This window comes from Ochotona curzoniae, unplaced genomic scaffold, assembly GCF_017591425.1.
Source record: "Ochotona curzoniae isolate NIBS_2020 unplaced genomic scaffold, NIBS_Ocur_1.0 contig_1474, whole genome shotgun sequence".
NCBI lineage: Eukaryota > Metazoa > Chordata > Mammalia > Lagomorpha > Ochotonidae > Ochotona > Ochotona curzoniae.
Window position 1 is genome coordinate 14,414 of NW_024465098.1, and position 27,265 is coordinate 41,678.

Sequence of the window (27,265 nt, forward strand, 5' to 3'; positions counted from 1 at the left end):
GTGCCATTTGCAAAAGATCCCAAATGCTATGAGTCAGTTCATATGAAATGCTTATCTGTGGAAGATCCAGGACACACCAGGTGAACTGGATGGGATGGAAGTACTGAGAAATGGGGACACACTGAAAACAGGAATGGGGACTGTGAGAGTGATGACCAACATGAATCACCATCAGGTGCTCACAAGTCTTGTACTGAGAAAGATCCAATTTCTGATCTCTGTGTGTGGAAGGTAGATCTCAGACACAATAAGCTGAGTGCTCATGGACTGTTTTTAAAAGCAATTCTTTAGACTGAGAGCCTAGACCTACATTGACCTCATGCCAAATCACCATTGCATGTGGTTAGCTCTGGGATGGAGAGGTTGAGACTAGAGTTCTGTCTGCCCCATTCATTTCAGAAATTTCAGGAGATAATGAGGACTCAGATCAATGGAGAGCATATGAAATATTTCCTCTCTTCTCTTTCACCCTCCATTTCTTACTCTTGCCTTTTCTCATTAATCTGTGTTTGAAGGCATGGGGAGAGCAAATAGAAAAGTGGGAATGGAAGCATATTAAAGGGAAAGGGAGGAAGGACACACCAGCTTTCATCGGTGTGTCTTGAGGCAGCTTCTGTATACATTGTTGAGAATTCTGAACAGGGAGTAAACACAGGGAGACACAAGCAGACACTCACACGCAGACATAAGCACAGCTCACACACAACTCAACCTTGGGCTTACCTGTCTGCTGCTACTTTATTGTTTGGCTGGCTTAGGAATGATAAACGGATCCTGGCTGAATCTGGTTTCATGTAGTAAAGGGGGAAAAACACACCCAGCAGCAGGTCTCCATCAGCGTCGATACTGGAGCCCAATGGCTTATAGCAGTGCTGGGGATGGCTACCCTGGGAACTGCCCCAAGCATTCAGGAGTAGGCACAGAAACACCACACGCAATGGCATGGTATAGCAACCCATTACCGGGTTCAAGCCGCAAGCACCTTCAGATAGTAGGAGAACTGGAGCTGGTTTTTGTGCAGTCTTAGCTGTTTCTGTGTAGGCTAAAGCAGCATGCAGGGAATTCCCATTTCCATCTCCAGTCTTGCTGTATGCCACTACTTGTAGACAGTGTATGCAAGTCTGTGGAGCCACACAGGGACACAAATCCAAAGGGAGATGCTTCACAGTTCATCCCATCAGTGAGGCCATGGCTTCTGGTCCTTGTGATGAGAACTCAGGGGATCACTGTGCCCTGAGGCTGTGCACCTGCCAGTGTCCACGATGAGCAAAAACACCTCTGAAAAAACAACCTGCTTTGGACTCTCCTAACTCCTCTACTGCAAACAGGAGTATCAACTCTGAAGATTTTACCCAGGGGACAAAAATGTTATGTTCATTTTGAGAACTTTGGAAGTTTTAGAGAGTTAGTGTTGGAATTCATACACACACACGCATGCAATCTGGTTCATTAACTCAAGGGACACTTTATCAAGAGGGTCACATATTGAAAATGGTAGGAACATCTCTTCAATCAATGGGGAGTGGCTCTGTGGGAACTATCTCGAAGTGCACTTCTTGCTGGAATTTTTTTGGCAATCATTCTCCTAAAATCAGGCTTCCAACTGGTGCTGAAGAATCTTAGCACTTCAACTGCCTCAGTCTCCAAGGCATTGACTCACCACTTGGATTATTGTGCGTGTCCCACCAGTGCCTAATCACTGGGCTAAGCTTCAAAGTTTGAAAAGTGAAATGAAAGTTCAGTTTGATTGGGTCAACAATGTGCAACTCCATGAAATAAATTGTTCATAATTCACCTGTCGTGATAAAAAATACCTTCTAATACCTTCTAAGCCTAACTTGCTAAACATGTGTATATGTAATCCACTCAGTTCTACCATGACATATTGTTGTTAGCTCCATTAACTCTTAGAAGGACGTAACATAGGTTTGTGTCTTTCTCTATATTGGTCTCCTGTATGAGGATTTACATTTCATTTGATATCCCAAGGATCAGTGTTTGCTCCAATTTCTGATATCTGCTTAAAAGCTATGTAGAGAGTGTCTTTAAGCTTGTTTGCTGGGTCACATGTCCATTACACAGGACATAACTGATATGTCTTTGTTCAAACCACTATTATTTAAGTCTTCAAGAAGTTGAAGACTTAGCATTCCCCAATTCAGAATGATATTCAGGGAACCAAAGCTGATTTCAATTGTGTTTCTCAGGGTTGAGTATAGGCAAGAACATGACATCCATCAACTATTCCTCTTCCTGTTCTAACATGGCAAAGACTGTGAGTCTGTTCACTAGTAGTCATTTTCCCTTGCTTATTTATTTAAAGAAAGAAGGGGAAAAAAAGAAAGACGTTATTCCAGTTGTTCATGAACAGTAGTGAAAATATCCTTTCCAGGGTTTTCCTGAAGCTAACCCAGGTGTTGTTGCACGGTGCTAGTCCTAAGGAGTAGGTCAGTCAGTGATGGGGGTGGGTGGACACAAGATTTTTTCTCTGTTTTTTCATTCTTTTGCATGTGGTCTCATAGTCTAGAATCTGAAGAGCCATTTTTTGGACCATGGTGACAAAAGCCACAGTCCACTAAACAGAAGAAGAAAGTCAGTGGTTTGCATTCCTCAGAAGCTTCTCATTAACTAGCAGCTCCAGGTTGCTTCTGTGATTAAGGGCAATGCATCATCGACTTAGTTGAACCCAAGTAATGTGCGATTCCCTTTTGAGTTGATGTAGCAGTAACTTTCAGCTAAATGGAGTAACCGATAAACCTATTCATTTTATTCATGTTTCATGTTTCTTTGAAAAGAATGCATATTCTCTGCTACTTGGACACAGTACGTGAACACAACCTAATTGTGTTTTCAAATATAGTTTGTGTATTCGATTTCTTTATTCAGCAATGGAGGCTGTGAAGTTTTCCACTATGGTTACACATTAACATTCTTTCTGTAATTCTGTTCTTTTAAATTTACATACTTTATGTGCTATAAGCACATACAAGATTAGACGTGCTCATGTAATTTGTTCTTCATGAAGGGACCATATTTTTATATAGAAAAAGATTACAATATATAAAAAGACATAGTGAAACATTTATACAGCACCTCTCATAAAACAAGCACTGTTCTAATTCCTTATGAAGTTAAAGACTACAGATCATTGTACCATTGTTATTAATAATTATCCTAATTTATGATGATGTACAATAATATGTATATTCATTATGCCTATTTTATGAATGAGAAAGAGGCTACAGTGTACTCTTCACTGGCTTATAACATAAAATCCAAATTTGAAACCATATTTGACTAATAGCAACATTTAATGCATTTCTGTATGTCAAGCGAAGACCTATCATGAAAACACTTCATCCTAATTATGGTGAGACAGATATTAAAGATTTTTAACATACATATTCTGTAAAACATGAAAATACTTAGAGATAGTTAATGGGGATTGGAAATATAATTTCATATAGAACAGGAAAGGGGCAAAACTCAGTGAAGCCCATTTGATCAGAGACCTGAGTGAGTGGTACACTGTACCATGTGAAGTTGTGTACTAAAACCAGTCTTAGCATGCAGAGGGTCAAAACCAGCAACTGTGACTAGAGTAGAAGAGCTGAGGATGGATAGTTTGTGTTATAGTCAGAGATATGACAGATCCTAATCTTGCTGGGCCTTATGGATCATTGCAGGGATGTAATTTTCAATGAGTTGGCTGACCAGAGTCCCAGGAGGGAATGGCTGACACCCTCTGACTAGGACAATTCAGGTTGAACTTTCATAAAGGGGTTACAGAGTTGTGAATAGGATACAGGCAAGTCTCAAAATGTAGTGAAGCACTCGGTGGCTTGTTGATATCCAAACTCTGATGAAATTAGATGAGGGAACAATTGCCCAAATATGGAAATGACAGGGTGACATTCCAGGAGTTTATTGGGAGGTCATGTGGCAGCCAGTGCTGGATTCTTCAAGATAGAGTGAAGGCAGACTGCACACTCCATCTTTATGGAGTCAATGCATGGGCTTCCCCATAGGTAGAACCAAACCAACATCCACGGCCAGAGAGGTAACCTTCCTAGATATGGCAGAGTATAGGAGGTGGACCATTAGTAAACAAACTGAATCTAACCAGGAGTAGGTACCTTTTTAAAGTCTTAAAATCTATTCTTCTCAATCACCTGGGTGAAAAGTTCCATATACCTCCTGAGGAATTCCTGCCAGCTCATTGGCCATCCTAGGATCCTCTCCAGTGTGTTGATGCTTCCATTTGAAGCCTAAAGCTTTTACAAGTAATACCAGTGTTCCTCACACAGGATGGTAAATAAGACTCTAGGAGGAAAATGTAGCATTTAAGCCCAAATCATTATATCCAGAGGAAGAATGCTTTGACCAGGCAAGCTGTTGGAAGAATTCTGTTGAACTATAAGCTGTCATGGGTTGCCATACTAACATATGTTAATATGCCTTACCAGCATTAGTTAATGTTACCTGAATAAAGTGGGGCTGTTTTTAATTCCTTGGGGGCAGGAGGGAGAATGTTTGATATTCAAATCTTTCCCTAATTAGTTCTCTTGATGTACTTCATACTTTAAATTTCATGGGAAAGGGAGCAGCAGAGTCCAAAAAAGGCATGGTGAAGATGGCATTGGCTAGGTCTTGGCTCCCACTGAAACACAGGACAACTGAGTCAGGGGTGTGAACCAGGGGTCCCTGGGATGAAACACCCAACAGTAAGAACCAGAATGGTTGTGGGCTGGTTGGGCGTGGCCATTGTTCTTGCCAGGGCAAGAAGTAGACTCAGCCTGGGCCCAGGACACACTATTGTGCTTAAGATCTGTCACTGGGAGGAGAGCTGATAGAGGAGCTTGGGGGAACGCCTTTGTCAGGACTGAGTCCCTAAAGTGAGCAGAAGAATGAAGGCTAGTAGTCCAGACCAGGCCTGGTTACAGTACATGCCAGCATATATGTTGGCATGCAATATGGGGTTAGTTCATAACACCTACTGGCAGATCTGAGAAGAAGTATGGGGTGCAGGACAGGCCGGTTTGGGCAGCAGCACCCACCAGCAGGAGCTGCGACTGGTGTCAGACCAGGCTGGGTCAGAATAAAGCACCAATAAGCATATTCTGAGCTGAGAAGAGCCAAAAAAACCTGGGCTGTAGCACCCACCAGTATGCCTGACACTCTGGGGGAGGGTTGTTGAGAGTAGAGGAGCTCTGAGGAATTCCCTAATTTGGGCCACTGCTCCTGCTGGTGAGTGTGAATTCTGCCACTGGGGCAGACAAGGCTGGCCAGGGCAATACTGCACATGGTCTGCATATGAACTGGTTTAGTGGGAGAGCCAGACTGGATTAATTAACTGTATCTACTGATGGAGGCATGGCATGAACCAGAGTAAGTCCATGGGAACCTGTGGAGCACTTCTGGTACCATAGCAGAGGAAGAAGGGCAGAACAAATTGGTTCACGACCCCAGCGAAGCTTGATGTCAAATCTCTGGGTGAGTGGAGACTCAGGTGGACTATGTCAGCTTATGGACCTTAGTGGATTCCCTCATCCTTCGATCTACAAGATGAACTGCACGTCAGAACTACCAAAGTCACTTGAACAGAACCTTCAGAACATGCTCCACATTGGGAACCTTGAGATGATGTCAGGTGACCATTCCCCATACCTGGGTATTGAGGTGGTTGGGAGGCTGGGTGTGGCTTCTGCCCTTATTTCTCCTATTCCCCCAGACACAGGAGGAGTAAAAAGATAATACAGAAATAATGATCTTACCCACCTTCCCCTAATCCTCCACCACTCTTATCCTAATCAACTATTTAAACATCATCAAAAATAAGACTAAAAAGCAAATACATAAAAGCAAAGGTGAAAGGAACCTAAAACTCTCAAAGTATGCATTTTAAAGAACCAGCAACCTTTTAAAGAAGAAGAAATTTCTTTTAAAGAATCAACAGACTAATGATAACTTTGAAAAGAACATGAGGCAATGAGAAGTATTGGAAGATGTCACAGAGATGTCATGACTACCTAAATTTTTAAAAATCCTGAAAAATATCCTACACAAATGAAGACAAACATATTTTTCAAGAGGACTTTCAAAAACCAAACTGGACACACTCAGCATTGTAACAACACTGGAGAAAGCGCTAGAGTTTGTCACGCTGAAGGAAAATGATATTGTGTGGAGTTCAGGCAACGAAAAAACATAAAACAAATAAATACAAAGGGATATTTACTGTTTAACATAACCTTGTATAGAATTAAAACATTTATTTATAGGTAAGTGTGGGGACATCTATGCTTTTTCTAAGTGAAATGCTCTGAAAAATACATCAAACTGTTCCTCTCAAAATAGAGAGAAGGCCATTCAAGAGAAACTGAGTCCTTCCTACAAGATGAGCCCTTCTTACAATGTGGGTTATCCCAGCAGAGTGTTATCTGTACCAGTAGGAGAGTTGACAGAGTCCTATCATGGGACTACCAAGCCTCTTCTAAGTCAGAGACCACACACCAGTGGATCAGAGCAAGCAAAGCTTCTATCCAGACTAAACCATGGTTGGGGAGAATTTAAACCAGCACCCAAGTCATGTCTACCATTAGAAATGGTAGACGCACTCCAAAGGGCCTTTTTTAACTGCCTCTCAACTCTGGAGAATGGAGATCTCATAACCCGTCGCCTTCACAATGTATGCCAAGTAGGTAACCCAGTGACTGCTGTTCCCCCCCCCCAACCCCACATAGAATAGAAGCCATTAAAGAGACCCTTCTTGTTCCAGTGGCTAGAGGTTAAACAAAGCCCCACGGAATAACTATCCCAACCTTCTACCATCTTCCCAGACTAGACAGAGGGATAGCCACATCAAGTTAACCTCCAGAGCCACCAAGCCCACTGTGGAGTTGCCAATGAATGTCTCCATCCTGTGACACATGTAAAAATAGCAGCATAAATAAAGTTCCTATTCCCATATATATGTACAATTATATTTTCATATAAAACAGTCTCAGTCTGCACTTTACCCACTGCAGAGATGATGAGGACCATCCCCTAATGTGAATATCCACTGTCATCCTCTGTCAAGAAGCCAGTAAGGAAGTCCCTGTATTTCCCATGGAGCCATAAGCTGTGAGCATCTCCACACTGAGGGAGCAAGGCCAATGGTACAGGAGGACTTGAGGCCAACTCTTCTTCACCTCAGCCCTCTCTGGTGAGTAGAGAACCCACAGGGATAGCAAGAACATCCACCCATGTCCCTTTCCCTTCATGTAACTCTGACTTCTTCCACAGTGTTCTTCAGAGAGTGTTAGCTTGGAGCTTCTCTCCCTGCTGTTAGCTCAGAGAGTCCAAGTCTACATCTTCATAGAAGCCGATTTCTTGGGATGATGGGACAGAGTACCCTTCCACAATGATGTATTTACTTATGTAACTGAAAAGTAGAGTTAAATTGGAATGGGCTGCTGGAGAGGATATTCTATCTACTAATTCACTATAGGTTTCTCTCACATTTAGTTCCATATTATTTGCAAGGCAGAGTTAAGCACAATGCTGAGAGAGAGGCTCTGCCATGAGTCACTGTGTTCTCCAAATGGCCCCAGTGGCTCTGCCTGGGCTATGAGGAAGCCAGGAGCCTGGGATTTCTGTTATTTGTTATTTTATTTTGATATGTTTACATAGTTGATTAGGGCAGAATGGTAGAGGGCTACAAGAAAGTTGGTAAGAGCATTGTTTCCACATTCTTCTTTTTCTGTGTCTGGGGTATGGAGGCAGGCAAAAGGAGAAGCCCCACCCATCCTGCCATCCATCCCAGAGTCACCTACTTGGGGCATGCTCTGTGGGCACTGTTGAAGTGATTCTTATAGTTCAACAGTTCTGAATTGCTGCCAACCCGGGCATTCCAAGCATGACGAAGTCTCTCCAGAATCCACCTTGGAGTCTCCATTTGCCAATTTTCACTGCCAACACATGGCATGTCCTCAATTCTCAGTTGTGGCACCAGGTGCACTCTGCAGGTACAAATGGAAAGACATATCCTCCACGTGCACCTGGGTATGCTGTCCACTGCTCCGTCTGAGCTTCTGAGGAGGCTCAGCTTTTGACGCCTTCACTCCATGGTCAAACCATGGAACCTGCACTTCTCTTCATGGTTGGGGTTCTGATGTCAGCAAGTGAGTTGGATGGATCCCAAGGAAACGTCGTCTGAGGTGATCACAGACCCGATTCTGGTGTGTGCATGCCAGTACAGATCGGGCACCATCTGTCGCCCCATCAGCTTATGACAGGCTGATATTTGCAATTGCTGGGTCGGTTCTATTTCCAGTTTTATTTTCCACTTGAAAACATGGGGATTGCAGTCTGGCTTGATTCTGCCCACCATACACTTGGCCCTCACTCAAACAGTGGGAACTGTAACTAGAGTGACTACAATAATCCCCACCAGGATTACCACCACCCTAGTTCCTGTGCTTGGCAGTATATATAGCAGTCTGGTCCAGTCTGTCCCACATCCCATTCAGTTCTCAGACATGGAAATGGGCATGGAAGCAGAGTCAACTGAGGCACTTTCAGGATCAGAAAATTGGCCTATTATAACCAGCTTAATCATTTCCTTTCTTTTAGAGAGAAATACATTATAGAAACTCCAAAGCCGTCCTTGTAACGCTCAGCATTTTGCCTCTTAACAATTCCCCATGGCGTTACATACTTTCATCTTGCATATATACTCAATATTGGATATATGCATTTGGGCAAACATCACCACTATGTACATCCATAACTATTGCACCACCCCATAGCCTGCCCCTCAAACAGGATGCAGACCCTGGTGTGTCTATGAGACCACAGTTAAATGCTACCATCTGTCTCCTTCAACTTCTACAATGAAGAAACATGAAATGTTAACTTCTCTACACATGCCTCATAATCTCTGACTCTAAAGACCATTTTCCCAACAGGCACTAGAGACAAGTGAAAGATGTCAGTCCAAGTCACGAGGACAGGCTGGGGCACACAGAGAGGAAACAATGATTGCCATCAACCCCTCACTCCATATGCAATGATGCATTTGGCTGCTCTGTCCATCCAACCATCAACTCTTTCAAAATTGCCAAACCCACTCAGCAGTCCACTGCCCACACCTCCCCTGGGCACTGTGCACACAAGTTCACAGAGTTGCTGCCCAAGCCTGAGGTGGTCTCCAGGGCCCTATTGGGCCATGGTGCAATCAAAGAGAGCAGGAGGCAAGGAGAGTCCACAACATGTTTTTCTCAAATGTGAATTGCAGAACGGATGAAGACAGGTGCATAGCTTCAAGGCAGGACAATCCCTGGAGTGTCCCATGTGAGAAGTTCAGGGCTGCAAGTGCATGCTAAATACAGGGCCAAAGAGGTGACATTGTAACAGTGCAGATCAGCTAGGCGCTGCCCCAAGAGCAGTGTCCACTCCAGCCAGCCCTCTATTCCTCATGCCTGTATACACACTCAGTATCTGTGTCACCACAGGGGAATCCTGTCAAGATGTGGTCTGTGAGAATCCTCTTCCTGCCATTGCCCATGCTGCATGTATCACAGGGCATGACGCATGATGAGTGCTTTACCTTCAATAAGCAGAGTGTGACCAGACATGGGGACCTGATGTTGGGTGGCTTTTTCCCCCTTTTCTACCCGGGAAGAAACAGCAGCAGCACCCAGCTCACATTTTCTTACTCTTCTCAGTCTTGGTAAGTTCAAGTTTTTTGTAATTGTGGTTGTGATTGTGAAGGTATGTGCCAATCTTGGTGTTTAATCCTTTCTGAGAGTGCTGAAACAATGTGCAACTGTCACAGTAATATTTACTAAGGAATGCTCAGGTTCTATCAACCTTTGCCTTCCATGCCGTGGCTACTTATTTTGCATTTGCCTCTCTGTGCTGTGGGAGGACAATGGGGTGACACCACAATTTCGGTGTCTGCTGCATTAGACAGATCTTCCAGATGCAATGCTTGGATTATCAGATTTAGAGTGTTGGGACAACACATCCTGTGCTGTCAGCATGCATGGAATGGGCATAGAATTAAGGAGTCAGGATGGGTGTCAGTGCTGATAGGAACGCTGTTGTGTGACTGATTTAAAGGTTGTGTGTTCCTTGATTCTAGCAGCAACCCAGACTGGGTTCCACCCTATGCAAAATACAGAAAAACTACATGGTGAAGGTTTCAAATACTGGACGCAATATGAAAACAGGGTTCATCCTTCTTGAGGGTTTACTAAGACCCTGAAGATTGTTTTCTAAAATGACACAGAAGCTGCATTAGTCCTAGGGTTACAACAGCTGTGCAGCCTGTTTCTAGAACTGAGATTCTGCATCAATGCCTCATGAGGGCATTGGGATGAGCAAGTCTGTGCCTGCATCCTTGTTGATGGCCACAGCGCAGGTTGCTCAGAAGGCAGTGAGGCCATGAGCTGTTTGTTCAGTTGGCATGTGCCTGCCCTTGCCAGTCTTAGAATTTCCTGCATTTCATCTCAAAACATTGCTATACATTGTGTGGCTGGGGATGAGTCAACTGAGGGAGGAGTTGGTTATCTGTGAAGCTGACTTTCACTGTGTAGCCTGTAATCTCTCCCAGCCTGTGGCTTCACACTCTCCTTGTTCTTTTTCACTGTCTGCTTGAGTCTTCCTCTCTTGTGAGGGTGAAGGAATCTCTCCTCTTAGCTGTGCCATATGGGAATCAGTGAGGACCTGCCTTGCTCATGTTCTCTGTGTGAGATTCTTCAGGCCATGCCACACAGAGACAAGACTTTGCTCTCTGCTTTCGTACCTCAGTTATTAAAGTGTCTGGCTGTCCTTGCTTGTGCAGGTCTAATAGCCCTCACATGCTGTCACACCCCAGAATGGCAGGTGCTTCAATCTCACCTATGCCACGTGGATCCTGATTGATAAATTGTCCAAGAGTTGAACTCCAGTGCAGTGAGTGTACCTCGCTCCAAGTTCTGAAGCTCAGCTATAAGCCACACTCATTCAATCCATGTTGGGCACTTTATATGACATTTACTTAGTGTGACCACAACAACCTGGTGATGAAGTTAATTTCATAAGTTTCACAAAGGTTTCAGATGGAGGTAACTTGGGTGAAGTAGTGAGTAATGAGATAGTCTTTAATCAAGATTCTTGAATACCTACCAAATCATTGCTGATTAACCTGTAGATTTTCCTCATCCTTCCCCAAATGCCCACACTCTTTCTCAATGTCTGTCTCCCCTTGCCATGGGACAACCAATGTGCCTATGGCTCTGTGTCTTTGCCTGTGATGGACACTTGGCCTGAAGTCACCTAGGGTGAGAGCTTACATGCTTTCTCTATGTTCAGTTTGCAGCAACATTTGGTGTGTTTTTCACAAATATCTTCCTATCTATGTGTGCTTCTGTGTATGAAAAGGTGGTTCACTGCAAGAATGACTCTGCAGGTGTGCAAGATAAGCTCGGTCTACTTAACCTTTAGGAAAAAAGAGTGAAGGTGGTGAGCCTCCAGCTGGTAGCAAGAAATAAAATGACCCCTGGAACAAGAAATGTGCAATTCACAACAAATAATTTAAATTAGTAGGACCACATGATGGAAACAAAATAGTATTTCAATAACTTAGATTTATAATTCTATTAATGAAGTTAAAGCTATGGATGGGCAGACTTTCCCAGCCAGGTTGATTTTTTCTTCATACAATATTGTGCAGAATCTGAAAAGCTAATGTGTTTAAGTGTGTATAGAATACTACCATTTACTGAAAGCATACGATGGCATTTCAAATTGCAAATGTATAAATGTAAGATATTGTGTGACAGGATCATGAAATGCTGCTTCACTAAAAGCAACACGCTGTCAATAAGAGATTCTATCATCTCTAAGTGGGACAAGAGGAAAGAAAAAAATATTATTCAAAGCAAAACAAACCAACAAAAAGCCCCAAAATTTTGAGTGCAACAGAAACATAATTTGCAGTGCAACTAAAGCACTGGTATATGAATATATTACATTCCTATCATTCATTAACATAAAGACCTCTATTAGCATTCAAATGATGGAGCACATTTAGTAAATTAGAAAAATCCAAGAGGAAGTTCATAAAACTAGAGCCAAGACTCAATAATCAGAAAACAGACTGTCCGTTCTCTAAGGCACATCAAGTGTGAGAGCCATTCTTACATTCCAAGAAGTCATATTTTCACTTAAGAATTATGGTATGCTTCTAAAGCAAGTTAAAACTATGGTATATTAAACATTAAAAGGAACAAAACATGGGGCAGATTGAGGGAAGCAAGGAATATGTTCATCCTCTTAGAATGATATCTATGAAAATGTGAAATTGGTTTTTTACATTAATCAATGCTTTAACACATGCAGGAAAAGGAAGAACCATGCAAGAGTAAATGATGACATGCTAGTTGAGAATTCAGTGCAGAAAAGTGAATAAATCAAACTAAGTGAACAGCCTGCATGATATAACCAAGAGTTTGTCAATCAAATGCTCCTGTCTCAAAGAGAATGAGAAGTAGTACAACTGGTCTGATCAAGTGAAGCTTTAAGGTGGGGATTGCAGCAAGACCAGTGGGAAACAGCTCAGGTGCAGCTGCTTACAGAGGCAGGTGTCCTGTGATTTTAGAGTGCCAATGAGTCAGGTGGTTTTCAAGTGACCCCAAAGATCACTGACAACAGAAAGCTTGCTCTTGCCTTTTTCCCCAGGTTTGAGCACATTGAGACTTATCTGGAGGATTAGTGAAGGGTCATGAATACTGGAACCACTTCCTTCAGAGGGGTCCAAGGGCCACTCTGACATGCGCTGGAGCTCTGAGAACCTTCCTCTCAGCCACTCCTTGTACCAGGCTTATGACAGCACAGAATGGCACCTGCGTCTATCTATTGCTGCTTCAGGGCTAGACTGTGCTATTGCTCTGAATTCCATGGTCTGATCTTTCTCTCTGATGTTGGCTCATGCTTAGGTGGCTGTGGAAAAACTACCAATATGTGTTGGCCTTTTACTTTGCCATCCAGGAGATCAACAAGGATCCCTACCTGCTCCCCAACCTCACCCTGGGATTCCAGTGGTACAATGCCTTTCCCAGTGAACAGTTCACCTTATGGTGCCTCCTGCACTGGTTGACTGGGAATACTAGTACTTTACCTAACTACACCTGCTAGACACAAGGTGTGCAGGTAGCTACCATTGTTGGAGCCACTTCAGCAATGTCCATTGAATTTGGAACTCTTCTGGAGCTCTACAAAACCCCACAGGTCAGTGAGTTTTGAATCTGGAAGAGAGACATGCTTGAATCTTTCTAACAGATTTGGAATGAAGATGGCCCAGTGTACACATCTGACTGTGATGTGGGAAGGATTCAAGCATTTTGGGGGGACATGTAATTATTCCTAGTACAAGCAGAATGGGATAGGGGAAAGAGCAGTGAATATCGAATCTGCCTAGATTCCTGCCTAGGGTCCATTTATGCTACTTCAATGTGCTGGTTACCACTTCTGTTTCGTGTTGAAACCTGACAGTTTCTCAATGATGTGCCTGACATGCTGAAGTATCCTGTGGAAGGAGAACACTGTCTTTGGTGCTACCACAAATTATTAGTCCTGGGGATATAGACTTCCACTTCTGGTTGTTTTTTGGAACAGATTGATTCTGAAGGTGTGAAGTCATATTTTAAAAGATACATTTATGTATCTAGTTTTAACTCCAAAGGGAGAGATTATAAGAAAATGCAGGAGGGAGCGAAGATGGCCGACGTAGGAGGAAGGCTGTGAGGGAGCGTCTAGTGAGAGAGGGATAGAACGCTACAGAAGCAGCAAAGAGGAACAGCAGGGAACCGCAGGGAGAGGTCCGTGAAGCTCCCTGGGACAGTGTGGAGCCAAAAAGATCCACACAACACGGAAGAACAACGAGAACGGAGCAGGGCAAAGGCAGAGAAACCGACATCCCACTCCAGACCTGGTGAGTCACTTTTGAAAACGGCCTGACGGGAGACGCGGCCAGCTAGGAGGCGGGGAGATCAGGGGGATCGTCGCCGGCGGGAGGCCTTCGGCAGCGGTGGAGGCAGACTGCAGCGGCCGGACGTTTGGTGAGCTGGGGGTTGACGTGGCAGCCTCCGCATTTCTCGCCCCCTACTGAGGTTCCAGCCTCAGAACGCGGAGCAGGCGGCCGAAACTGTTGGGTCTGTGTGGAACTACGCACAGTGGTGTTGTATTGGTGGCTGAGGGGGCCCCGGGAAGGCGCTTCGGATGTTCCTGCGCTGAAGGGGACCAGTGAGGCTCGGAGCGCAGAGGCAGCTGGCGAGGGTCTGGAGTCCCCCACATCCTGCCTGGTGAGTGCGCGAAACCACCAGGAGGACTCTGAAAGCCGCACCAAGCGGGCTGGGCGCCCCGCCTGCAGCAGCAGCACCTCCGCAGCGCAGGTGTCAGGTGTCAGGAGAACTCCTGCACCAAACTGACACGGTGCGAACCTTCCATGAAGTCATTATAACAGGGCGCCTGGGCCACTCCTCCGCTAAGGGCCTGTGTGGGGGAGCCACACGGGAGCAGGGGCTCTGAACACCCACACACCACGAGTGGTGGATTCACTGCACAAGAGCCATGCCTGGAAAGTGCCTCACCCACAGTCCCGTGTGTGGGAGACGCACCAGGTGGGCTCTGAAAAACCCTGCAGTCCCTGACACGGAGAACGCAGGGAGAAAGCACATAAAACCTTCTACGCCCTGTGGATTCCCGTGAAGGGGGCACACCCAGAGTGCGACTCCATCCCTCCACGCCCTGGGGTGTCACACCTGTAGAAGAGGTGCCCAGAGTGTGCCTGGAATCCACTGGGCCCCCAAGGTGGTGCTCTACAGCCCCGGGCCCTGAGAACGCACCAACGGTGCCTTGAAAATTACCACGCCCGGCAACACCACGCCTGCAGGCTCCAATCTCTACAGGAAAGCACCTGACAGCCCCTCAACACACGGGTCCATTTGCCTCACCAGAATACACCAACGCAATGGGAAAAACCACCAGAAAGAGTTGTGCTCCAGATGAAAGAGCCAGCACCCCACCAAACAAGGGCCAAAAGCCATTATCAATATCGACGATACGAGATGAAGACATGGAAGTGTTACCAGCAAAGGAATTGATGAAAATAATGCTAAAATTTCTCAGAGACGTGGACACGAAGCTGGAAGACCTCCAGAACCGCATAATCACCGAAATACAACAAATCAAAACCAAACTGGATGCCCAAGATAATAAGATTGAAAGCCTCATCAACAGAATAAATGCGGCAGAGGAAAGGATCTCTGAAACAGAAGACACACAAAATGAAGGTGCCCAGCGAATTAAACAGCTGGAGACAAACCTCAGCAAAACTAATAAAATGATGCAAGAGATGAAGGATTACCTTAGAAAATTGAATATTCGGATCATCGGCCTCCCCGAGGGAGTAGAAAGAGAATCTGGGATGCAAGCAGTGCTCGATGAAATTATACAGGAAAACTTCCAAAACACTTGGAACACGAATCCACCCCGCATACAGGATGGACAGAGAACTCCCAACAGACATGATCCAAAGAGATCTTCACCCAGACACACGGTGCTCAAGTTCTACTCCAATGAAGACAAAGAAGGAATCCTGAGACAAGTACGAAGTAGAGAAAAGATCACATACAGGGGAAAACCCATCAGAATCACTGCTGACTTCTCCGAAGAGACCCTACAAGCAAGGAGAGAGTGGACAAAGATCTTCCAAGTCCTGAAACAAAACAACTGTCAACCAAAAATAATCTACCCAGCAAAGATCTCATTTGTATATGAGAACGAAATCAGATACTTCAATAGCAAAGAAAAACTAGAAGAATATGTCTACACAAAACCAGCTCTGCAAAGTCTCCTTAGAAATGCGCTAGTCCCGGACAAAAAGGAGGCAAATCACAAACAAAGTTGGCAAATAAGAAGGTCTTCAAACTAAAGGCCGCACAAACAAGACAATTACATAGGCAACAACACACACACAACACAATCACATGGCAGGGCAAAATTGCAACCTCTCAATTTTAACTCTCAACACAAATGGTCTAAATTCACCAATCAAAAGACAGAGATTAATAGAATGGATCATCAAACAAGACCCAACCATCTGTTGCCTACAAGAAACGCATCTAACCAGAAAGGATGCAAAGAAACTGAAAGTGAAGGGATGGAAAAAGATATTTCACGCCAATAGACGAGAAAAAAAAGCTGGGGTAGCTATCCTAATTTCAGACGAGATAGATTTCATTCTAACTAACATCAAAAGAGACAGGGAAGGCCATTTTATACTGGTGAAAGGAATGATCCATCAAGAAGCAATCACCATCATTAATGTTTATGCACCGAATCTTAATGCACCTAGTTACGTAAAGCAATTACTTACAGACTTAAGGGAAGACATAGACACCCGCACAATTCTTGTAGGCGATCTCAACACACCTCTAACAACAATGGACCGGTCTACGAAACAAAAACTCAACAAAGAAACAACAGAGCTCACACAAACAATAGAACAACTGGACTTAGTAGACATATATAGAACTTTTTATCCTAAGGCCACAGACTATACATTCTTCTCAGCGGTGCATGGCACCTTCTCCAGAATCGACCACATGATAGGACATAAAGCGAATCTAAACAACTTCCAAAACATTAGTATCATACCATGTACCCTCTCAGACCACCATGGGATGAAACTGGAAATCAACAACTCAAAACTCCCCAGGAAGTATAGGCACTCTTGGAAATTGAACAATATGCTATTAAACGAACAATGGGTCAGAGAAGAAATTAAAGATGAGATAAAAAAATTTATGGAAACCAATGAAAACTCTGATACAACATTCCAAAACTTGTGGGACACCGCCAAAGCAGTGCTACGAGGTAGATTCATCGCAATCGGAGCCCATGTCAAGGCCCAAGAAAGACGCCAAATACAGGAACTAACCTCACACCTCCCGGATCTGGAAAAACAGCAGCAGAAGAGTCCCACACACAATAGGAAACAAGAAATCATCAAAACAAGGGAGGAGATAAACCAAATAGAAGTCAAAAAAACTATACATAAAATCAACAAATCAAAAAGTTGGTTTTTTGAGAAAATAAACAAAATAGACACTCCACTGGCCCGATTGACCAAAAAAAAACAAGAGAAAGTGAGAATCAATAGCATTAAAGATGAAAAAGGCAACATAACAACAGACACTGCAATCATTAAGAAAATAATTAGAAATTACTACAAAGAACTGTACTCCCACAAATTTGAGGACCACCAAGAAATAGAAAAGTTCTTGGACTCCCACCACTTACCAAAACTCAGTCCGGAGGCAACTGCAGAATTAAATAAACCCATAACCGAGGTAGAGATTGAAACAGTCATCAAAGATCTCCCAACGAAAAAAAGCCCAGGCCCAGACGGCTTCACTACAGAATTCTACAAAACATTCCGAACAGAACTAACCCCAATCCTCTACAAGCTCTTCAAAACAATAGAGGAGGAAGCAACCCTCCCAAACTCATTCTATGAAGCTAACATCACCTTAATCCCAAAACCGGACAGAGAACCATCAGAGAAGGAAAACTACAGACCTATTTCTCTGATGAACATTGATGCTAAAATTCTCAACAAAATCCTAGCCAATAGAATTCAAAAAATCATCAGACAGATCATTCATCCGGATCAAGTAGGATTCATCCCTGGAATGCAGGGATGGTTCAACATTCGGAAATCCCTAAATGTTATAAACCACATCCAAAAACTGCAAAACAAGAACCACATAATAGTTTCAATAGATGCAGAAAAAGCTTTCGACAAAATCCAACACCTCTTCATGCTAAAAACTCTAGCCAAAGTAGGCATAGATGGGAAAATCCACAACATAATCAAAGCAATTTATGAAAAACCCAATGCCAGTATCATACTGAATGGAGAAAAGCTAGAACCCTTCCCACTGAGATCTGGAACAAGACAAGGGTGCCCGCTATCACCACTGCTATTCAACATAGTCCTAGAGGTACTTGCAGAGGCCATAAGACAAGAAAAAGAAATCAAAGGCATACGTATAGGAAACGAAGAAGTCAAGCTTTCACTATATGCAGATGACATAATCCTATACATAGAAAAACCAGGAGACTCAATACAGAAACTGCTAGAACTTATACGAGAGTTTGGCAGAGTGGCGGGGTACAAAATTAACGAACGAAAATCAACAGCCATAGTGTACGCAAATAACACCAAGATGGAAGAAGATCTAACCAACAGGATACCATTCAAAATAGCAGAGAGAAGTATGAAGTATTTGGGAATAAATTTAACCATAAGCGTAGGAGACCTATTCGAAGAAAACTACAAACTATTTAAAAAGAAAATTGAACAAAACCTCAAAAGATGGAATAACATCCCGTGCTCCTGGATAGGCAAAACCAATATCATTAAAATGTCTATACTACCACAAGCAATATACATTTTCAATGCAATTCCAATCAAATTGCCCAAAACATTCTTCACAGAACTGGATACAATGATTCAAGAGTTCATCTGGAAACACAAAAAACCAAGAATAGCTAGAACGATCCTGAAAAATAAGAAGTTAGCAGGGGGAATCACAATCCCGGACCTCTGGACATACTATAGAGCAGTGGTTATCAAAACAGCCTGGTACTGGCACAAAGACAGAAAGGAAGATCAATGGAATAGAATAGAAGCACCAAAAGGGAACCCACACAAATACAGCCAATTAATCTTTGACAAAAAGACCAATGACAACTCAAGCAAGTGGGAAGGCCTCTTTAATAAATGTTGTTGGGACAACTGGCTGATAGCCTGTAGAAACAAAAAGATAGACCCACATCTATCACCATACACCAAGATCCAATCTACATGGATAAAAGACCTAAACCTACATCCAGAAACCTTCAAACTCTTGCAGGAAAATGTAGGAAATACCCTGCAAGACCTAGGAGTAGGTCCCGAGTTTCTAAGAAGGACACCAAAAGCAATAGCAGTTGAGAACAGAATAAACAAATGGGACCTCATCAAACTAAGAAGCTTCTGTACAGCAAGGGAAACAATCAACAAAGTAAAAAAGCAACCCACAGAGTGGGAGAAGATCTTTGCACACGATATAGGCAATAGGGGGCTAATTTCCAGGATATACAAAGAACTTCAAAACAACCAAAAAACCAAAACAAACAAGCCACTCAAGAAATGGGCACGGGAAATGGGCAAACATTTCACAAAGGAACAAGTCCAAATGGCAAACAAACATATGAAAAAATGTTCCAGCTCCCTGGCAATAAGGGAAATCCAAATTAAAACATTGATGAGGTACCACCTAACACCAGTAAGATTGGCCCACATAAACAAGAACACCAACGATGCTTGCTGGCGAGGATGCGGGGAAAAGGGAACCCTACTCCACTGCTGGTGGAGCTGCAAGTTGGTACAGCCTTTATGGAAATCAGTCTGGAGAACACTCAAACAACTCAAAATCTGCATACCATATGACCCAGCAATAGCACTCCTAGGAATATATCCAAAACACCTGTTTTACGACAAACCAACATGCATCCCTATGCTCATTGCAGCACAATCAGTAATTGCAAAAACATGGAAGCAACCGAAATGCCCATCAGCAGAAGATTGGATAAGAAAGCTTTGGTTCATCTACTCCATGGAATACTACTCAGCTAAAAAAAAAAAAAAAACAAAACAAAATGCAGTTCTTTGTGGCTAAATGGGCACAACTGGAAACTATAATGCTAAGGGAAATGAGTGAATCCCAAAAGATTAGATACCACATGTTTGCCTTGATTTAACCTGTAATTTTTTGTTTGGTTGTTTGTTATTTTTTGAACCTGTCATTGATACTGTCTCAACCCAGATGTTTCGAAGAATGGAACTTGCATTATTTTTAACATATTGTTTACCCAATACTATGTCAATTAATTCCATAATGTTGTATATTGATACTGAGGCCTTGTTGGGGCTTTTAACTGACTGGATCTTTACTCTGTTAGACCTATCTTCAGACCATAGAAGGTCTCCCCAAGAGGCCACTGAACTTATCTGGACAATAAGACGCTGAACTTTATGCTAGGCATGTGTTTGCAAGCAATGAATCTCAACTGAACTTGAACTATGGTTATGCAACAAGGTGGAGGAATCCACCATGGGGGGAGGGGTATGGGAGGGGTGGGGGGAATCCCCAGCGCCTATAAAACTGTACTACATAATACAATGTAAGCAACAATAAAAAAAAAAGAAAATGCACAGATAGGTCTTTGATCCCCTGGTTCAATGCCCACAGTCCCACAGTGGTTCGGTCTCATCCAGGTACAGCCATGAGGCATGTGTTACTTGAGTTGTCCAATGTGGCAGGAAATTTCCTCTTTCTTCAGTCATACATGACTACCTTGATGGACATATTAGCAGGAAACTGGATCAGAAGCTGATTAGCCTGGTTGGAATGGGTGCTCTGACATGGAAAACAGCAGATTAACCCACTAGCCCATGAGAGTGTTGAAATTATACTGTAGTAGATAAGTATTCTTGAGTATAATAGCAGATTTTCTCAGCATTTTCAGAGAGCATGCCACATGCCATCCATGTTTCTGATGTACAATCCTCCCATCTTTGTTTTAGAAGGAGAGAGGCAAACAAAGAGCACCCATCTTCTGGTTTACACACAAGCATGTCCAATGTGTAGAGCCAGGAACACATGCCAGTGAACACTATGACTACTAAATTAGTTATGTCAACATTACTGCCTCCAGTGAACTATCTAGCATCTCAGAAAGATGTCACCACGGACCCCAACATGAGCCAGAATCAAGACAGGTGTCTGTCAGTCATAGCTTACCTTTTTATTAGAAGGAAATTTGCATTGGAAAATTGCTTTGTCCCTGACCAAACAGGATTTAATGAATATATTTAAATGGAAACATCAATTTCCAGCAGTAAACAGTGAGCTCCAAATACCAGGGATTAACACAGTAGAGATTCCTGTCTGTTTCAGAGTCAATTCCAACAGTTTCTACTCTGCACCGCCAACGACAGTCCACTAGGACAAGGGAAAGACCATGATCTTGGTTTCAGCACAGGTCACAAAGAGGAAGCAGAAATGGATGTATCTTCTTAAAAGCTATGAATGGAAATTGTATTTATTGACCTGAAGAAATGGGCACACAGCCATACTCTTCTTTGTGACCAGGAGTGTAGGTTGTTTCATTTCCACTGTACAATTCCTCTACATTATATTTTGAATGGCTTAGGTCCACCTTGAAATAATTGTTTTCACTCAAACCCGGATTATTTACCCAATGCAGATAGAGGTTGATCTTGATTTTCTCTGCTTTCAGCTGACATTTGGTCCTTTTGATCCCACGTTAAATGATAAGAACCAGTTCCACTCCCTCTATCAGATGGCCAGCAGCGACAACTCTCTGGGCATTGCAATGTTGTCACTGCTGCTGCATTTTGGCTGGACATGGGTGGCACTCTTTGTGTCTGATGACATGAAAGGAGAGCAGTTCCTGCAGGACATCCAAGCAGAGATGCTGAAGAGAGGAGTCTGTGTGGCCCTGACACTGAAGCTCCCTGTCACCAAGAGGCTGTATCAAGAGAGTGATCTGATTTTCATGAGCAGGATTCAAGCTTCAACTGCAAACGTGCACATCCTCTATGGTAATGTAAGAGCCCTCATTACTGTGGACATTTCAGTGGAATTCTTTCTAACCATGGGGAAGGTGTGGGTGATGGCATCCAAGTGGGACATCGTTGTGTATGAGACAGACCACATGCTGCACTCTTTGAATGGAGGCTTCTCATTTTCGCCCCACAGGGAGGAGATCCCTGGCCTCAACGAGTTTCTCAAGACAGTGGAGCCTTCTCTCTTCCCAGAGGACTTTTACTTCAATAAATTATGGCTCTTGCATCTGGACTGCTCACCAGCAGGGTCATTTTGTGGACGCATTGGAAACTGCTCACCAAATGCATCCTTGGAGTTTCTTCCACCATACATTGACCTGATGACTCTCTCTGACTCCAGCTATTTAGTCTACAACGCTGTGTATGCAGTGGCCTATGTCATTCACACAATTCTTATGGAGAAAATGGAGCTGGGATCTCTGGGAGAAGTAATCCAGCCAATGATTCTTCCCTGGCAGGTAACCCTCCCTCAGATCAGCTCAGGCACTGACCACTTGATGTTCTCAGCTGGTGTTTCTTTGGAATACCACAGCATGAAACCTCTTATACTCAAGGTCAGCAGGATCAGGTGTAAGGTAGATGGGATCATTCCATGAGTTACATTTCCACATGTAGCTGTCTGCCTTTGCTGTACAAACCAGTCATCACAGATTTTGAATATTTCTTCTGTTATTTAGGAATTAGTTTTAAAATGTTCCAGTGTAAGCTGCAATGCTACCAAAGGTCCAGTGCAATATGGGATAAAGTTTAAAAGCTAAAAAAGTAATGTATTGCTTTTATGGAACGTGAAAGTATATAGAAATTTCACCAAACGCTTTTTCCTTTCCTTCAAATTTTTCTGTATAAAATTCAAAATCCTAATATTTTGTCATGGTTACATCATATATGGATATTCCATATATCCATATATGTGAATTTTTCTGAAAACTTGTACATTCATATCACAAAATGTGGGATTGCAGATGATGTTCTTATTAAGGGGAATGTATGGAATGTCATTTATAAGGCATGCATAGTGGGTCAATACATTAGCTGTGTGCAATCTTCGTAGGTTATATTCACTGCAAAACTGATTTCTAAAAATCAGGTAAACAATATTTCTCCATTTGGCCGGTGTATTTCCACCAGTCTAGAGATCCTCAGTTCATCCCATTTTGGTGCAAATGTTGACCCAGTATGACAGCAGAAAGTTTATCTATACTCAATGTTGAAATTAAACACTTTTGACAGAATAGAAATAAATTGCATACAGTTTTTTGAAATGATCAGATATGGACTATGAGCTATTAGACCCACTTACCTGCAGAAGTACACAGGGTGTTTCTTACAAATGAGGCACAGGAGTTCAATTCATCTAAACTCAGGAAATGTTTGAGCATCCAGAGAAAAGTCATGCCCTATCCCATAAGAGAATCTGAATACTGAGCACAACAAAGAAGTCTTGTTCAGCACCTGTGCCAAACCACAGCTAACTTGGAAACTCTCCCTGTCTCCAATTCTGCCTGTCCTCCAGCTCCACCCAGTTCTAAGGAAACTCCAGTTCAGAAACAGTGCTGGAGATGATGTATCCATGCGTGAACCAAGACGTGGTGTGGCACGTTGTGATATCCAGAATGTTGTGAATTTTCCTGCTGGATTGAGCTTGCTGGAGAAAATTGGAGAGTTTACCTATACCAGTTCACATGAGCAGGGGCTGCTCATCCATGAAGACCTGATAGAGTGGCCTGTTGCCTTCAAGGATGTATGGTTCTGTTTGGATGTATGACATCTCCTGGGAGATCTGAATGGAGCTGTTTGAAGAAATGTGAGGTGAATACTACTAGGTTCTGTTGTTGTAATTGGGAGAGGCTTAAGGAAGCAGCAATGACCATGATGTGATGCTGCAATCAATGCATGGGGAACACGTCCAATTAGGGGGAGAGGATTCAGTTGTGACCTTCAAGTGAAAGTGAAATGTATGTTTTGAGATTGAATACACTGACATGATTTGGAGTGGCTGATAATGCAGCAAATAATGCCCACGGTTTCTCTTTTCCCTTCAGACTCCTCAGTCTGTGTGTAGCCAGAGCTGTGGTCCAGGATTCAGGATCATGCCACAGGAAGGAAGACCCATCTGCTGCTACACCTGTGTGTTCTGTGCAGAGAGAGAAATGTCCAATCAGACAGGTAAAGTAAATTTGCAGAAATTCCAATGCATATAGCTTTACTTTCCTCTCCTTTCTCCATGAAAAGACAACAGAAGAGGTTTACTGGCAGTGTGGGTGTCAAGTGCACCATAGTTTTCAATGCACATATGCATTTGTTCATGCAATCTATCTGTTTAGATTCATTGTAGCCACTTGTGTATTTATCTGGCATTCCTTAGAGTAATGCCCACCTCAGCACTCATTCAGAATGGTATCAGTGCCTGCCAGAAAAGAGTCCTCATCTGAATGATGCAGGTAGATAAATTACATTAAAACTAAAACGAATCAGTGACATAATCACCAGTTTTCCATGAGCACATGGAAACTTGATTACAACATGTTTTACATCCCAGTTCAGAAACATGTGGAATAGGTTCAGCTTGTGTGAATATCACATTTACATGAGAATGGATCAGAATTATGTTTAGGGGAATTACCACACACCTAAGGGCACTTTGAGTATATAGTAAAATCTTTGTAAGTACTGATACGCCTTAACTTGAAAAATAGAATTATTTCTCCATCAATAACTTGATAACTATCATAACACACCCAGATTTCTTACCATTACAACATCTATATTCAACTGCAAAATTTGTTTATTCAATCAACTAAAACACAGGATCCCATAGAAATATTATCGAAAAATTTCCAAGAAAATGAAGATGCTAAATGAGGATGCACATGTTCTGCAATTTACAATATGAGAACTGAGAGCATTGGTTTTAGTAAGGTTGCCATAGGTGTTTGGGTCTGCTTACATGTTGGGGGCACTGACCATTTCCTGCCCTGTGATTGGCCCTTTGCCCTGATTGGTGTGCCTTGGTTCTCTTTAAGTTGATTGGTCAAGTTTGACAGTTAAGCCGGGGGCTTGGCGGGGGAGGGGCTGGAGCGTAACGGATATAACGGTCATAATGGACAACGGTCAACGGTCACGACGGGACGGAAGAGGAGAATAAAAGCGCCTTGGAGACTCTCTCAAGTGTCGGGTGATTTCTTCCGCGGGACGGGAGGACCCCCGATATCTGTTGCCGTGACTCGGATAGAATATACTTACGTATCGCAGAGAAGGATCTAATGTTTATGTCCCTAGGCAATACGCAATGATTACACAGGACTTGACCTGAGGGAGACTTAAAGTGATATATAAGGTGAAGGTTGGAAGCACCCATGTCCAAGGGATCCTCATCAGGTTACAGAATAGGCCACCTTAGCATATGTATGTTAAGATCACTTTGAATGTGTTTCTTCCCTTCAGCAGTTGAGCACTCTGCCCTTGTCACAAAGGAAGAAACAGACTCTACTGTGTCCTAGAACACAACACAACTGATCTGTATTTTAGACACACTGCAGAGCTGACCCATTTTCACAACAGGGAATGATTCTGAATTTCCACAATGGAAGCCCTGATTCTATCTCTTCCTATAGATGCAGAGCAGTGTATCCAGTGCCCAGAGCAGGAGTACCCAAACAGGGAGAAAACTCACTGCCTCCTCAAGCTGAAGACATTCCTGACCTTTGAGGATTCTCTGGGAATGGCTCTGGCATGCATGGCTCTGGGCCTCACTCTCCTCACTGTTATGGTGTTGGGGGTCTTTGTGAAACACCAAGACACACCCATCGTCAAAGCCAATAACCGCAACCTCAGCTACATCCTGCTCATCTCACTCCTCCTCTGCTTCCTCTGCTCCTTCCTCTTCATTGGCCATCCCAACACAGCCACCTGCCTCCTAAGACAAATCACATTTGCCCTGGTGTTCACAGTGGCTGTTTCTGCCATGCTGGCCAAAACCATCACTGTGGTTCTGGCCTTCAAGGCCATGAAGCCTGGAAGGACCATGAGGCGATTGCTGGTGTCAGGAGCCCCAAATGCTGTCATTCCCATCTGCTTCCTCATCCAATTGACTCTCTGTGCCATCTGGCTGGCAACATCTCCTCCCTTTGTGGACACAGATGCATACTCTGAGCATGGACACATCATCCTCTTGTGCAATGAGGGCTCCATCACTGCCTTCTACTGTGTGCTGGGCTTCCTGGGCTCATTGGCCCTGGGCACCTTCACTGTGGCTTTCCTTGCCAGGAAGCTGCCTGACACGTTCAATGAAGCCAAGTTCCTGACATTCAGCATGCTGGTGTTCTGCAGTGTGTGGGTGACCTTCCTGCCTGTGTACCAGAGCACCAAGGGGAAGGTGATGGTGGCCGTGGAGGTCTTCTCCATCTTGGCCTCTGGTGCTGGTCTCCTGGGCTGCATCTTTGCCCCTAAATGCTACATCTTTCTCCTAAGCCCTGAGAGGAATTGTTTGGAAGGTTTCAAGAAAAGAATATGCTCTAGGGTATTCTAATACATAATTTTTTCTTGTTCTGCTGTCATAATGTGAGAGGTATGACCCTGCAATCATTATTCTATTTACATGCATGCCCTAAATATTAATAAGTAAAATCATTTGCTTAAGATATTTTACATAAGGCATTTAGCTGAGTAATCTGAGTTAATGACATCATCTTTCATCTCTGGCTCCTTGTCTGTACTTCTGACCCGTTGGGTCCCTGGAAGGAAGTGATGAAGGCGCATGTTTCCTTTTTCTCAGTTGCCCAGGTGAGGATACAAATTTTGCCCCTTTTGGTTGTGGTCACAGCCCTGATGAGGCATTGGGATGCACAGATGTGAGGTGTACAATCGAAGACTCCTCTGTCTCTGTCATTAGCTTTCTGTTGCCTCCATCTCACACTAAATGATGAAGATTTGAAAAAGCATTTATATTCAGTCAAATAATTAATGTGGTAAGTGACATTGCATTTGCCCACCTAGGCTACAACTGTCATGTCATTTATAGCTGCAATGAAGATGAAATGTAAAAATTTCATTCTGTTCAGTTTACACATGCAAATAATATAATTGTTCATATTTTCTCTGACACCCAAGTCACATAGATTTTATGTTTTGTATGCTCAGCTTGTGCACTGCAAGTTATGTGTGATTTCTTTACCAGTGACACGAGTCGCTTTGTCATGTACTGTTGTCTGTGGGGACACTGGATTGACTAAATGCATCTTAATAAATACTCATTATCAATCTATGTTGGAATGTCTGCATTCATGTATAGCAGATCTTCAATCATACATGACACTGATTCTACACTTGTATGTCCATTAGCCAATGTACAGCTTTATCTTCTGATTTTGGTTTAAATTTTCTTCTTTCCACTTACTTGGGGACACAACTGTGTCTTGATGGATGTTGAATATTCTAGCAATAATGAAGCATTCCAAGCTGGGTTAGTTCAGGCTCATTCACAGTGTAAATTTCCAATGGATCTATTGTGGCCATTCAGCTTGCAACTTATCTAGA

At 43.2% G+C, this 27,265-nt stretch overlaps 1 pseudogene; it reads left to right on the plus strand.

Annotated features, from left to right (window-relative positions):
- Positions 1–12,957: 12,957 nt before the first annotated feature.
- On the plus strand, positions 12,958–26,258 carry LOC121147089 (annotated as a pseudogene).
- The last annotated feature ends 1,007 nt before the right edge of the window (positions 26,259–27,265 follow it).